The sequence below is a fragment of the Alosa pseudoharengus genome, unplaced genomic scaffold, assembly GCF_046254945.1.
Source record: "Alosa pseudoharengus isolate Yale_2024_CS ecotype anadromous, Long Island Sound unplaced genomic scaffold, YU_APseudo_1.1 YU_APseudo_1.1_scf_17, whole genome shotgun sequence".
Taxonomy (NCBI): domain Eukaryota; kingdom Metazoa; phylum Chordata; class Actinopteri; order Clupeiformes; family Clupeidae; genus Alosa; species Alosa pseudoharengus.
Genome location: NW_027468640.1, coordinates 38313653 through 38328872, shown reverse-complemented (window position 1 = coordinate 38328872; position 15220 = coordinate 38313653). Strand labels below are relative to the sequence as shown.

The window sequence follows — 15220 nt, the reverse complement described above, 5'->3', positions numbered from 1 at the left end:
GACTTCTATCAGTATATAACGGCACATTTTTATGTTTTGTCGAAGACTGATTTTTGCGAGGCCAAACTCTTTAGCAAGCTAGCTGCTGAAGTTAGCCCCGAACTTTTTTTTTAAGTTAGCCCCAGAGCCTAGACAGCCTCAAAACTTTTTGCACATTCGCGCATGGAATAACATCATACTCGTCATTACTGTAATTTCTTTGTGTATTTAAGTTCACATTAGCCTACGCTGTTTCTTGTCATGTCAACGTATACTGAACAGTAACGTTGTTGTTTCCTTAGTTGACCCAGCACGGCTGGACCGTAGCAGCTAACGGATGCGAGAAGGGGACCTGTGAGGGAATTACGACACGGTAAGGCTTTGCTTGAGAACAGTCGGACAGCTTGCACAGCTACTGTCTGTCTCACGTGAGAGGCTGTTATAACGAAACACAGTCGCCTTAGTTGCTAAACCTAACTTTTCCCTAGCTAACAAGCAGTAACGTTAGTGTTGTTTGAAACTGTTCTTTTCTGTTACGTGTTGTGGTGTTATCTGTCACGTGTGAACTCTTTCTGGATGTCAGTGAACATGTTAGATAGTTTGACGGTAACTCTTTTATTATAAGCTTAGAAGCTGTCTGTCAATCATTTTCATTGTAAAGACATGACTATGACCACTGAATATTATGCTAAACATGTTATAGATTGAATAACAGCTACCACAAATACTCTTTTGTTAGAATGACAGTCCACATGTTGCATTTATTATTGGTAAAATTATTATTTTTCCCTCCAGTGGTCAAGATGTTGTTGAAGGTACAATATGGAAGGACAAACAAATATGTGAAAATGGAAGAGGTCAGCTTCTCAGATGTTATCAATGCAGGTAGGTGATGTACCTATGTGTTGTCTGATGTCATTAAAGGGGAAATAATAATTTAATAAATGAATGTTGTGCTTCAGTGATGCAGAAGTTTCTCATACCAGAAAATTAAGTGCTAAAAGTCGCAGATGAGCAGGGCGGATGAGGATGTCTTTCAAGAACTTGCAGAAGTAAGAAGTACCAATGTTAAATGGTAAGGGGATTGAACATTTCCTAGTTTGTTTATTTTTTGCAGGAAAGCTTTTAAAGATTTGTATTACTGTTTGTCAAAAAATGACACCCTGAACATAGCTGATGGCTCACACCCAACAGAGTTTGCAGACTACTCCAACCTGATGGAATGTGTGACACTCACACCTTGTGGTAGGCAGGCTTATAGTAAATGTGTATTATGAAATACAAAATGGCTCTCATCTAATGGGGCAAGTTGTGATTTAAGTAAACTAAACCTTGGTGTTCTTTGGTGTCAAGAGATCTTTTGAAATTACAATGTACTAGTTCTTGATCGATCTTCCTTGGCACCCTACTGTATATGGCAGTTTTGTGTTTCTTAATTTATGATTGTATGTGCCCTGTAACCTAATGTTGTTATTTGTGGTCCTCAGATTTTACACTACTGCAGCTAGATGGTGAGGGGTCTTCCTGCCCAAGGCGTACAGATACGTTGTCCCTCTCAAGCACTCTATGCAGTCCTCAAAGCGGTGCTGGATCTCAAATGATTAAGCCGGTCATGGACAGCACCCGCGCAAAAAATTTAATCTTATAACTTCCATACTTTGTTCTTGTTGGCCTTTCTTCAAATCCCAGCTTAATTAATGTCTTAATATTGTTAAGATTATTGTTTTGTATTTTAAGTGAAAACATCCCAAGAAAGATACTGGTTCTAGAAATGGATAGATTAAGACATTTCAAATATGTTGATGCTTAAATGTGCTATGGGTGTGATTGTATGTTGTATGTTGTGACATTGCTGACTTAATATATGGAATTCACCATTGTTTTTGTGTACATGTTTATGTACAAATTACAGGTTAAAAGTCTACCTCATGTTAATACATTACTGTATTACAGAAAAGTTCTTTGTTATCTTGTCAGCAATGCTTTTATACAATGTTTGCACTTTCTGCACTACAGAGATGTGGTACTAACATGATTTTTTAAATATCCAACTGCTTGTCAATTGTTTTGAATATGAAATTGGGGCTGCACTAATTACAATAAGTTTGGTTGGTTGGCTGTAAGATGTTTAAACAGTTTGTCATTCAAAATGTCAAACTTGAATTTAAAATAAAAATCTGTGGTAATGAATGTTTTCTGTAGTCATTTTCACCTAAAATATTATTTGTGTTTTTAATTATTAACTCTGAAAAGTGTTAAATAAAACACATTTTAAGTGTTAACTGTCAACACCATGAAAGAGTTCACATTAAAATTAACTCCAGGTGAGAGTTGTATTTTACCCCACATGGGATTAACATTTTAACTCCCACAAGTGTTCAGTTTTAACTCCAGAAAAGAGTTTAAAATCAACTCCCGGAAAATAGTTACTTTAACTTTTCCCTGGAGTACATTCGATGGTCTCACATGTACACTCAAATGTAGTTGATATAAACTCCCAGAGAGTTTATTCCAAAGGCCAGAATTTGCTGTGTAATGTTTTAATTCACCACCTTGCAAAGTGGGTTAGTCTCTCTGATAATGTTTTAAACTGGTTTACTGGCAGAGATTTTTTTATGTCAATCTAGGGGATCATGTGTCTGTAAAACATGATTTGCCCTTCGGTGTGGCCCAAGGGAGCTGTCTTGGTCCTCTGCTCTTTTCCTTATATGCTTCCGTTAGGAAACATCATAAGTCAGCATAATGTAACCTTCACAGCTATTCAGACGATACCCAATTATTTCTGTGGAGCCAACAAACCCAGATGGCCTTTGCTCTCTTCTCGCATGCTTAGCCTCCATTAATCAGTGAATGAGCAACAATTTTTTTAAGCTAAATGACGCACCTGACACACCAAGTCAAATCACAAGTCATCATAGATACAGATTTAAGCTCTAAGCCCATAGTCAGTAAAGTTACCCAGACAGTTTATTTCCAGAAACAGAAACATTGCCAAAGTGCTGCCTTTTTTAACGCAACATGATGCGTGAAGATGAGAAATTAATCCATGTCTTTATCACTAGTAGGTTAGACTACTCCAATGCACTTTTCACTGGTCTCCCAAAAAAGCATATGAAAAAATTGGAACTCATACAAAACTCTTCTGCTAGACTTTTAACTAAGATCAAGAAGAGGGAACACCAGCCCTGTGTTAGCTGAACTGCACTGGCTCCCTGTTTCCTATAGAATTGATGTTAATGACTTACAAAGCTCTAAATGGCATAGCACCTTCATATATCTCTGAGCTTCCAATGCTAATCTTTTAATTGTGCCCAAAATGCTCCACGAAAGCGGAGAAGCTTTATCCATTATGCACCACAGCTATGGAACACCTGTTCAAACAGGCAAATTCTGTAAACATCTTTAAAAAGACCTGAAAACATACCTGTATATGAGAGCTTTTAGTTAACACATCTTGTAATCTATTTATTTATATTATTTTACATTCTACTGCTGCTATTTACAGGGTCTTCCTATTTTCACTGCATTAATTGTATTGTATGTGTTGTTGTATCTATAAGTATAAGTATAGGGAAATTTGGTCAATTAGTGAAACACACTCAGCACACAGTGAACACACAGTGAGCACACAGTGAGGTGAAGCACACACTAACCCGGAGCAGTGAGCTTCCTGCTACAGCGGCGCTCGGGGAGCAGTGAGGGGTTAGATGCCTTGCTCAAGGGCACTTCAGCCGTTCCTACTGGTCGGAGTTCCAACCGGCAACCCTCCGGTTACAAGTCCGAAATTAAAATTATGTTAAAATTATAATTACAGATTAACGGGACTTCAATGGTATTTCAATTAAGATGAGAAAGTTGAAATTACAGCCTAACTACTAAAAATAAATGTCAGTGGTATTTCAATCATATTAAACCTTAATAAACCACTATTACAGTTTTTCTCAGTTGCTTTGGCACATTTCTCAGATCAGAATTGAAATTCTCAAAACTGTTTGTTCAAACTCCATGCTCAACTCCTTTGCTCAACTCCGTGAACAAATAGCAATGCTTAAGTACATCCATGCAACAGATTTTGTGCATTGTGCATGTACTGGTTCCCTGCTGAATAGTCCTACCGTGTAGAACAAATTGGCCTTATTTAATCGCTTGTGTCATTACATGCAAATTTGTTGAACTAGCTGTCATAACTAGTTGTCAGTCCTAGCATATAAATAAAGGTGACCTGACAGACAGGAATGTCAGGATGTATAGAAAGATGTACAGTATATTGGTCATTTTTCATTTGCACAATGCTGTAAAATCCTTTGTTTTCTTTATACTGTCACAATGTCTGTCAACAGAAAACACTTTGAAACATATCCACTGTCTTGCAATCAACCCCCTCCACACACAATAATGTGTAACTTTGTAGTTTTGAAATAGAAAATAGTGCTGCTTGGGGCATTGTTTGTTCATTAAAAATACTTTAGTAAACTGTCATATTGACAACAAGACAAAACAGTTTGACTGTTTGTAATAAACAATGGCGTCAGGACTTTCATGGTCATGTCAGGTCAATGTTTCATTGGTATAAATATTTGCACTATTTTGGATTTGGATCATTTATTTTTTTGAACATGTAGACATTAGCAAATACAATATTTAAGAATCAACATAGACATAGACAACAAAAATAAAAATGAAAAGTCACATTTTGTTCAAAAAAAGACACACATACACCCATACCTACACAAACACACACACACACATATACACACACACACACAGGGATGGGCAGTATTTCTAATACATGTATTTAAAATACGTATTTCAAATACAAAATACTATTTTGTCATTTGTATTTTATTGAGATAATGAAAATGCCTTTGTATTTTGTATCAAAATACTTCAGTGTTGTGTATTTTTGTATTTTCAAAATACTGTAAAATACTTTCTGTGAAACACTGTGATGACATCTATCTAACTATCTATAAAGCACAGAATCTCTGCCTCTGTCTGTCTGTGGTACCCTTGCATGGTCAAGCCCCTCTGCTTCAGAGTTCTCTGACCTGTGAAATATTTCAGTGCTATGGTAACTTGACAAGATACCTCAAACAATGACATTTCCAATTTTGCACATTTTAAATAAGAAATGGTTGATAATGTCATAATAATTGGCTTCTAATTCGCTTAACTGATTGGATGGTATTAATGTGACAACCTGATTATTTATTTTTTTATTTTAACTTTTTTATATTTACATTGATAGAGGTTGTGCACACACCAGTTTCAGGTGTATACAAAATTATTAATCTGTGATGAAACTCACCATAAGTGTGGTGGTGGTGGTATTAAATAACTTAAAAGGTTAAAATGCTACCTAGCTTAATTTTCTAAATATTAACGCCAACTGGCTGGGAAGTGCAGCAGTTGTGGAGTCGGCATTCCTGTTGCTGTAAAACAGTACATCTCTAAACTCAAGCAGTAGACTCAGTCAATAAAAGTGGACTGTCAGAGCAGATACTAAAAGCCATGCCGAGTGTCCTGTTCGCTCTTAAACTTTCCATCACATTTGGTGCCTCTGCCTAGCCACATACTGTAGCCTGGCTAACGCCAGACCTTATCTCATTGAGGTTGGGTCTGGGAACTACACATTCATTTTCTCGTATTTGAGACGTGGTTTACGAATGCCCAGAGCCATTTATTGGGTGCTACGAATGTCTATCAAATGCGTCTGTACGTAGCTCATAACCGCTTCAGTGTGTCATCATCGTCTTGCTGTCCACCCTCCATTCTGTTCCTTGATTGGTTCCTTTGTTGAGGTGAAAATCGGATCCATGGAATCCATCCAATCGTAAATGTGTTAGAGTTATGCACTTTAAAGAACATTTCGAGCGATCACATAGCCCATGTTCAATGTTGCAATATTATCAGAAGGCCCTATGTGCAATTGGCTTTTGAGCAGGATCTTACAAGAACGTTTCAAAATTAATGGAAAGACACAGTGATGATGAGATTTTGCACTCAGCTGTAGCCTAGGCCTGATAGTGGTGAGTCTGTTATAGCCTATTTGCTTGTATTGTAGCTATGCAACTATTCTATTTAACGCTGTGTGCTAGTCTATTAAACACTATGACCACTATGTCCTTTTCGAAGGCTCGAAGGAAAATCTTTATTATATGGCAATTTTGGAAAAATAACTAATAAAAGTGAGGTGAGGTGAGGTGCCCCCCCCCCCCCCCCCCCCTTCAGTCCTCATGCCCCACCCCCACCCGCTGGAACCGACCCTGGCAGAGGTTTATATTGGGATGTCTAACATGAGGGGTCAGCATATCTCATCTGTTGACTGATTATGGAAGGAGTCTCTTGCTTTCAGATGTTTTTCCAGGTAGGGATGGGATAGATGAAAAAGGCTTTTAGAAAGAAGTATTTTGTAGTATTTTGAAAATACAAAAATACAGTATTTTATTTTAATACATTTTTGGCTGCTGTATTTTGTAGTTTATTTTGATACATTTTTAAGGTGGGTATTTGGTATTTTATTTGGAAATACATTTTGATGTATTTGTGCCCATCCCTGCACACACACACACACACACACACACACACACACACACACACACACACACACACACACACACACACATACATACATAGCCTTTAATGAGTACAATTTAATATAGTAAACTACTTGTCATTTCCATCACTGATTATTTTCACACATCTCATATTTTGCTATTGTGTATAATTTGAGATGCTTTTTAAACTGTGCAATATGTTTGCAATCTTTGGTCTTATCTGTTAAGTTGTTCCACAACTTCACCCCACAGACAGATATGCACCTGCTTTTGAGAGTAGAGTGTACCGTTGGTTGCCTCAGTTTCAGTCTCCCTCTTAAATTATAATCTCCTAGTCTGTCACAAAACCATCTTTGAATGTTTCCTGGAAGTAGGCTGTTTCTTGCTTTAAATACAATTTGTGAAGTTTTAAAATCTTTTAAATCCATAAACTTTAATATTTTTAATTTCAGAAATAAGAAGAATAAGAAATGTGTGTGTTTGCTTGTGTGTTACGTTTGCCAAAAACCATAAATTTGGTTTTCTTTACATTGAGTGATAATCTATTTATATCAAAGCACAATTTCAACTTGGTTAACTCAGTAGAGACAACCTCCAGCAACTGTTTGAGGTTCCCTCCTTCACAGAATACTAATGGTAATTTTGATACCGTAGATTTAATAGAGACCCAGTCAGACCAATAGTATGAAAAATCAGAAATAGAGTTTATTTACAATGATGCGCATCAAGGGAGAGACAGCATGACTTCACCTAAAGATCCATCAGCTGCTCTAACTATACAAGGAAATAGTTAGGGTTTAAGTATCCTTCCAGGCTGACGGGAGATGGCGTTGGTCATCCCATCTCACGTGGACTACACTGAATCAGACCCTGATTAGTGGCAACCTGGCAATCCGGAGCAGATAGCTACTGACGCAGCCAAGCAGAACAGTGAAACACTGCAAAGTCATAATATTCCTGCTTATCTCTAAATACAGTCACACACAGATATACACAGGGACAGTACAGATATCATACAGTCATTACATAGAATCATACTTTTAGTATCAAAGTGACCCACGAATGAGAAATGCAGAACATTAAACCACATATTGGAATATTGGACATAATGCAGAACATTAAACCATATATTGGAATATTGGACATAATGTTCTATTCCACCTTCTCTCAATACATTTGTGTCATCACATTTCACAATCAATCACACACAATCACAATCACATTTTTCATGATCATAGAAGCATTACTTATGTCATTTATATATATAATAAATGGTTTTGGTCCCAGTATTGACCCTTGCGGCACACCACAGGTAATATTCATTTGGGTGGACCTGTTATCCCCTATCTGCACAAACTGTTTTCTTTGTCCTATGTAGCTTTTTAACCAATTAAGTCCAACCCCTCTGATCCCACATCTTTCCAGTTTGTGTAGCAATATATCATGGTTTATTGTGTTAAATGCCTTCTTCAGATCAATGAATACCCCTATTGCAAACTTTTTGTTATCTATTGTGCTTGTCAGTTCTTCTACTAAGTCCATGAGTGCCAATGATGTTGATCGGTTTGTCCTAAAACCATATTGACTATCTACTGTATGAGTAATTCATGTTTGTCTGAATTTCAAACTGTCCAACCTAGAAGAAAATATTTTTTCCAAAATTTTGGAAAACTGGGAGAGCAGGGAAACTGGTCTGTAGTTATTGTAGAGATTTTTTCCACCTTCTTTGAAGATCGGAATTACCTTAGCAGTTTTCATTTTGGTTGGGAAGGAGCCCGTTTTAAGTGAAAGGTTACAGATATGTGCTAAGGGATCTGCTATATTAATAATAACTTTTTTTACTATTGTCAAATCAATTTCACCATTCCAGTCTGTTGATGTTTTATTTTTAAACGTATTAACAATATCAATAATTTCATTTTTATCTGTATCCTTCAAAAATATGGTGTCTGGTTTCCTCTTACCCAAATAATGTGATACACTTCCCCCTTGCGGAAGGTTTATCTGCTCTGCCAGTTTGGGGCCCACATTTACAAAGAAATTTGTTGAAGCCTTCCACCATCTCCTTTTTATCATTAATAATCTTATCATTGTCTAGAAATTCTTCTGGCAAGCCAGAGCTGGTCGATTTATTTCTTATAATTGAATTTAATATCTTCCATGTTTCCTTTATATTTTATTCTTATCTAGTAGTTTATTATAATAATCTTTTTTACAATTTCGCATAATTTCAGTTAATTTATTTTTATATATTTTATACTTCCTTTCTTTATCCTTATTTCTATACTTAATAAACTCTCTGTATAAGGTGTTCTTTTTTTACAGGCATTCAACAGACCCTTTGTAACCCAGGGTTTATCTGAGCGGTTTGCTCGTTTTCTGCTTTGCTGAATTGGACAGCTTCTGTCATATAACATCAAAAAAGTTTGCAAGAAGGAATCATAAGCATAATCAACCTCCTCTGCATCATAAACCTTTCTCCAGTCTTGTGCACTTAATTCATTTCTGAACTTGTTTAGAGTTTCAACCTTAATCTCCTTCCTATCATTTCATTCCTTTCAGCCAACCTGAGCGCACAGCTGTAGATTACAAACACTGGTAGATGGTCACTGATATCATTTAATAATAATCCACTTTCTATATTATCTATTATGCGGTGCAGTTTGCTCTAACTGCTGTGCAAATATTAATGATGGCTCAAGAAATTCACCAAAACGAATGGAACTAACAGAGGTGTTACATGTGTCCTGTTTCGCTAATTAAAGATGATTCCAAATCATCTATTTAAAGATGATTCCAAATCATCTATATAAATCTCACTACACAAACGGGTAGGCCAGCTAATAATGATTTGCAATAGTCCAGTTGGGAAAGAACCATGGCCTGCACAAGAGGTTGTGTGGCATTAAATCCTACATCATTCTACATGCAGGTGAAATTACACTGGAGCTTATCTACTTACAAATATCCTCATTCCCTTGTGGATTATTCTTGGTCAAAAGATAGCTTGGAGATTGGGGATTTTGTTCATTCTCGTTCATTTTTGGTGAAAGGGGAGAGGCGGGATGCAGGCTCTGCAGTGTTGACTGAAAGTTCACTTTATATAAATTGTTGACTGTTGGAACTGGGCATTAAAGCTGTGGTAATATGGGCCTAATATGGCCCATAGCTCTCATTTTACAAGTAGTCTTGTAACAACTGTCTTACCACTAGATGGTGAGCTTGTGCTTTCAATGACGAGCAATAGAGCCATGTCCAACGGTATCAGGCTGTTTGATGGCAAATGGTGGTATCTGGGGTAGTAAGGTAACTCTTTAGAATTGAAATCATGTCCAAAAATCAGACATGAAAGCATCTTAAGGATACCTTGGAGGCAATCAACCAGTTTTATCCCTGAGTAGCAATACACATTTGTCTATTTTTATTTAGGTCTGTAGTTGAAGAATACTCAAACTGTCTTTGAAAGACTGCTCTTTAAAAAGCTTGAGGGTGATTCTCATGAAACTGTAGGTGAACATGTCAGGGTTCTATTTTCTGAACATGCGAGTCAAGGCAGGGGATCCAATACTTTTGGCAATATAGTATCGTCGATGATAATATCGTGATTGTTGTTTTAACAATGTGCAAATTTATATTATCGAGTATTTACATTTCTTCACTCAAAATCACACATTGAAACCCCATACATTCACTAAAACAGGAGGTGCATGCAGGAGAAGCCCCTGGCTGCAGCAGAGCAAGTCACTAGCGATCATGCTCGTGGGTCCACATTGTCACACGCACACACTAATGTTTATTTCGTGCTTAGTTTTACAGTGAATCCTAAGTAAAGGTTTGAAAGGAACTTCAGCTTCAGACTTTCTCTTGGAAAACTGTTATCTATCTTCTTAGCTAATGCTGGCTAGACCATGCCATTGCCACACACACAAGTGGGGGTGCAATTGGAAATGTGTCTTAGAGTGACAATGCATTGGTTGAGTTGGTTGAAAAATCACAGGCTATTGATTATTATCGTAATGATGCTATCCATAAATAATGAGGTGTGTAGTAACTCAGAATTTTAAAAACACATTTTTAAAGGATATCGACTAATTATCGTTATCAAGCACAAAAATTATTGAGATATGAATTTGCATTGTCCGTTGAGTTCTATTAGAAGGATCATGTAAACGCGGTAGCCATATTGGTAGGGGCAACACTTGTACACTCATAACACTTAATTTACTCAACACCCGTAAATGAATGGAGACTAAGGGCCTGTCCACACGGAGACGCTTTTTAGGTTAAACGCAGAGGTTTTGCTTCGTCTTGGCCGAGCGTCCAAACTAATCCTGTAAACGCACTGCCCGAAACCGCACTTTTCTGAAACCTGGTCCCAGAGTGGAGAAATCTGAAACCGTAGCCCGTTTGAATTCGTTTAGACAGCGAAACCGCACATCCTGCTTGCGTATCAATGATGTCATTGCCACACCTCAGCTGCCCTGGACTTGCACTTATAGTATTGCCTAACAATACTAGTTTTCATACATGACATTACCTACACTCTGTAAGATAAATATCACAACTGGTGCTGCGCAGCGCCGATAGCTTATGACTTGGTGGACTGAACACTGTTTTTCCCGGTGTTTTTTTTATGCATTCTAGCTACTGTCAGTGACGCGAGAGAACTTAAGTTATTAGGAAAGTGCGGTGTAAGTTTAGGCTACATTAATTTGTGCGTAGTGCCAGTGTCATTCATTTATTTTACATGTCTTACAACATACATGCATTCACAGTCGAGTGAAATCAGATATAAGCATACAAAGACGCTTAGAACTCATGTTAAGCCGATGGTAGCACACTGAATGCGAATGCGCGATTTGATGCAGGCAAAAGTAGGCTATTGACTGTTAACGAAGGTTTTATAGCAATAGTATAAATGTGGCGACAGAATAGCCTAGAACTTGGGTAAGCCTTGCGTTTAGTAGCCTAATTGCAGTGATAGCCAAAACTAATGTGAATCACGGACTATCCTACAACCAAAGAAAGTAAAGGTGATTAGGCCTACCTGCATTAGCCAAATAAAGGACGGGACTACACCCTTTACAAACCGTAAAATAAAGTTTATTAGTTTTACAGTTGACTACAGTTGACAGTTCACCATCAGTCCACACAAACAATTCTGGTTTCCTTGCACTAGCCATTTGGTCGTAGCCTATCTGTCTGTTTGTAAAGCGCAAGTTTTGGTCAATTTCTGTAAAGAAACAGTGCCACCTATAGGCCTGGGGTATGAAGTAACGTGTTGAGTCGTGTTGAGATGGATCCGTTTGGACGCACATTTTCTTGATGCGGTTTCAGGGAAGACGGAGGAAAAAAAGATCGGTTTCGTACGTGTGGACTAGGCCTAAGGATGAGGCTGAAGTTTTGGGCTCCTCAAACTCATAAATATTTCAAGCAATGGGCATGAATGTTATTTCATAGTTAAAGGTAGATCAACTACATGAAGATAACTAAAAATTAACACTATTTAGGCCTACATGGAGGGAAAAAAAATAGTTTTTTGATAACTAAAAACCTCATTACAATATGTTTTATGTTTTATTTAATTTGACATATACCAGTTTTATCAAAAGAACTATGACTTTTGGCCGTTTTGATGGTTTAAAATAGGAGATGTTAGATTTGGTCACTTTGAACGTTACCATTTCAATACGGCAAGGTTTCTGACAATCAACATTCAAATGACCACATTTGACAACATATTGTAACGCCGACGAGAAGTTATGAGACGGAAGGCTGAGATATCGTTCAAAATCCGGTAGATTTATTTCCTCTACTGATTCACAAGCAACACAGAAGGTGTCCTCTCAAAACAACAAACTGATAAATCTATTCAAATCACGGTCCTAATCACTCATCATTCACACTCATCGGCCAACAATACAACACAACTCATTCACAGGTAATCCACTTCTACTAAATGTCTAATTATGGCTTCTATGCAAGACCTGCTCAATAAAACAAGCGCCCTCTGTTTCATTTGTAGGTGACTATATCTAATTTAATTGTTGTTATGAACTGGATATGTGATTATTCTGTGAATACTGGATATGGGGCCCCCGTTGTACAATGCCTGCATACCACAAATGGTGCAATCATACAATCAATGAGAGCCTGTGGTTATAAATTCTTTGATGCAACAGTTGCTTTTCTGGACCAGTTAGTGACATATGGGTAATTTTCTGCGGCACACCTGATGATCTCTCACGGCACACTACACTGTAACAAATTTCCTGTAGAATTTACAGTAAAGAACAGGCAAAAAAGTTGCCCATAAAGTGCTGTAAAAGTTTTGTTAATTACTGTAAACATTAATTACAACATATTACTGGATACGTTTTACAGTTTTTTGCCGTATATAAAACACAACAATGTATTGTTTTATATGATAAACAACCATTTATTGTATTTTAATTTACAATATTATCTTGTATCAAATTCAAATTACATGAGTTACCTGCCAACTATTTTTGCCACTAAATAGCTGTATTCATAATTCATAATTTTAAGCTTAATTTGCAAAACATGACAAACAAACATATATTAGTGTTTAATAAGACCAGGCTTGCTTTTAATTGCATTAGATTCTCTTCAACTGTTAAATAAAACCAGAGTCCGAGCTGCAAAATCATGACATTTTATTATTAAAACGCAATACAGTGTTACATTACAGTACATTTTCAGAAGGTAACTTTTCTTTTTCTTAACAGCTCATTAAACATTCATTGGAATTCAAATTAGGAGTTGCAACAAGGTCTTGCAATAGCAAAAATCGTCATAATCTTAATTTATCTTAAAGGGATATTCCATCAATTGGGGAATTACACTCATTTTCCATCTCCCTTGAGTTAAACAATTGATATTTACCTTTCTCCAGTTCATCCAGTGGTATCGCCAGACTCAGAGAACGGCTTGATGAACAGAAAAAAGGTAAAAATCAATTGTTGAACTCAAGGGGAGGTGGAAAACGAGTGTAATTCCCCAAATGATGGAATATTCCTTTAACCCTTGTGTTCTGGGTGCACTTTCATCCTTTTTGTTACTTATTTTTGAGGAACCATTCGTGTTACTTTTTGGCAATTTGGTTGAAAGAACATTTCTGTTATAGAAACCTTGAAAACGGGTCAAATTTGACCAAAAGACAACATGCGGGTTAAAGACCCAATTTAAAATCAGGACCTGGATTAAAATAACTGATCAAAACATTTTATTAAAAAAATAATAAAATAAAACTTTGGAAGATTAGAACAATGTCCGTTCAAATTGTGAGGAAGTCGTTTGTATATGACTTACAATTGAAGCCATTCAAAATCCATCAGCCGCTTGAGTAGAGAGGAGACAAGAGGGTTAATGCAGTTGCTGTTCTTCTCCTGTACCTTCCCGCTTTTTTGGCTTACTACCTTTGTTGTCTTGGTCCCACTGGAGGGGTTCAGTCCAATGAAGCATCTGAAATCACAAAATCACATGAAAATAAACTTCATGAAAAAGTGCCTTAACTGCTCTACAAGAGAGTGCAAAATACATCAGGCTGGGCAAATCAAGCTGATTTGCCTTTTTCAGATTAAGTACAGAAAACCTGCAACAGAAAAATTAAGCTGGTATTTATTATTCATTTCATTTCAGTTGTGCTGTCCAGGCAAGCTGAACCAGGAAGTAGCTCTGCAATGCAATGACTAATATAGGGAAAATTATAGGGTCATAACAGTTACAGGATTATCATTATTATACAATGAATTGGTTCTGCAATAATATAAAGCATTTGGGTAAATAAAGTGTTAACTTACACTTTTTATAAACTCAAAAATCATGTTAAAGGGATTTACTGTAAGTAGACTTAAAGCAAAATAAAATCTCTGTTCATAATAGCAAACTTTACAAAATAATGATCAACCACATTCTACTTCAAGCACATAGTTACCTTTGAATGAATTCCAGTGTGCAAGATGCTTGCTCCTGGTACACCAGATTGAAGTTGTAGTGAAGTTGTAGTGCTGCCATTCCAGCCACGAAGTTGGGGTGTGGAGGCACAACCACCTGACTCGATGCTCAGCATCCAAACGCTTGCTGTGAGCAATTCACCAAAACATAAATAAACAAATGGTTTACATGCAAATAAATTCTGTTGCCTTCCACATAAACATATCGTTAAACTGATGTGTGTCCTTCATAGCATCTGTCTTTGCAATGCTTTACAACTGATTACAAAAAAATAGACTAGCCTACCTAAGACAATTAGTCTTGGAGAGTCAGGAAGCTGTAGTGTTTGTCAGCTGCTGCCAACACCTAAAAGACAAAGAAAAATGGATTCAAAATGTGTAGTAGGCCTAATATTTCTAACCTCAAGACTGTTGTTGGTTAGCTATAGTTGTTGGTAACAACATCAATATCATTTTTGAAAACTTCATAATATAATCATTTCACACTAACATCCCTCAGGAGTCCCTCAGGTGTTTCTTTGAAGTGTGCCATAAGCAGGAGGATTATGACTGGCCATGGATCGCACTCCCTATGCGCTTCACCTCATCTGCATTAGTCCCTGCTGGCTTCTGTTCGAAAAAAAGTTTATTAGACAATAATTCCCTATTAAATTGTGTAACTATTACCTATCCAACGTTTTGACACTGTGATCTGCAGCACCGGAGCGC

The 15220-nt window shown here is 37.0% G+C and overlaps 1 long non-coding RNA gene across 1 annotated transcript; it reads right to left on the bottom strand.

The window, feature by feature from the left end:
- Positions 1-13196: 13196 nt before the first annotated feature.
- On the bottom strand, positions 13197-15129 carry LOC143128153 (uncharacterized). The gene is made up of 4 exons (XR_012987830.1): positions 15003-15129; positions 14799-14858; positions 14494-14639; positions 13197-14021 (listed from the first exon to the last, which is right to left on the bottom strand). It is a non-coding gene; the product is annotated as an uncharacterized LOC143128153 (long non-coding RNA).
- Between the last annotated feature and the right edge of the window lie 91 nt (positions 15130-15220).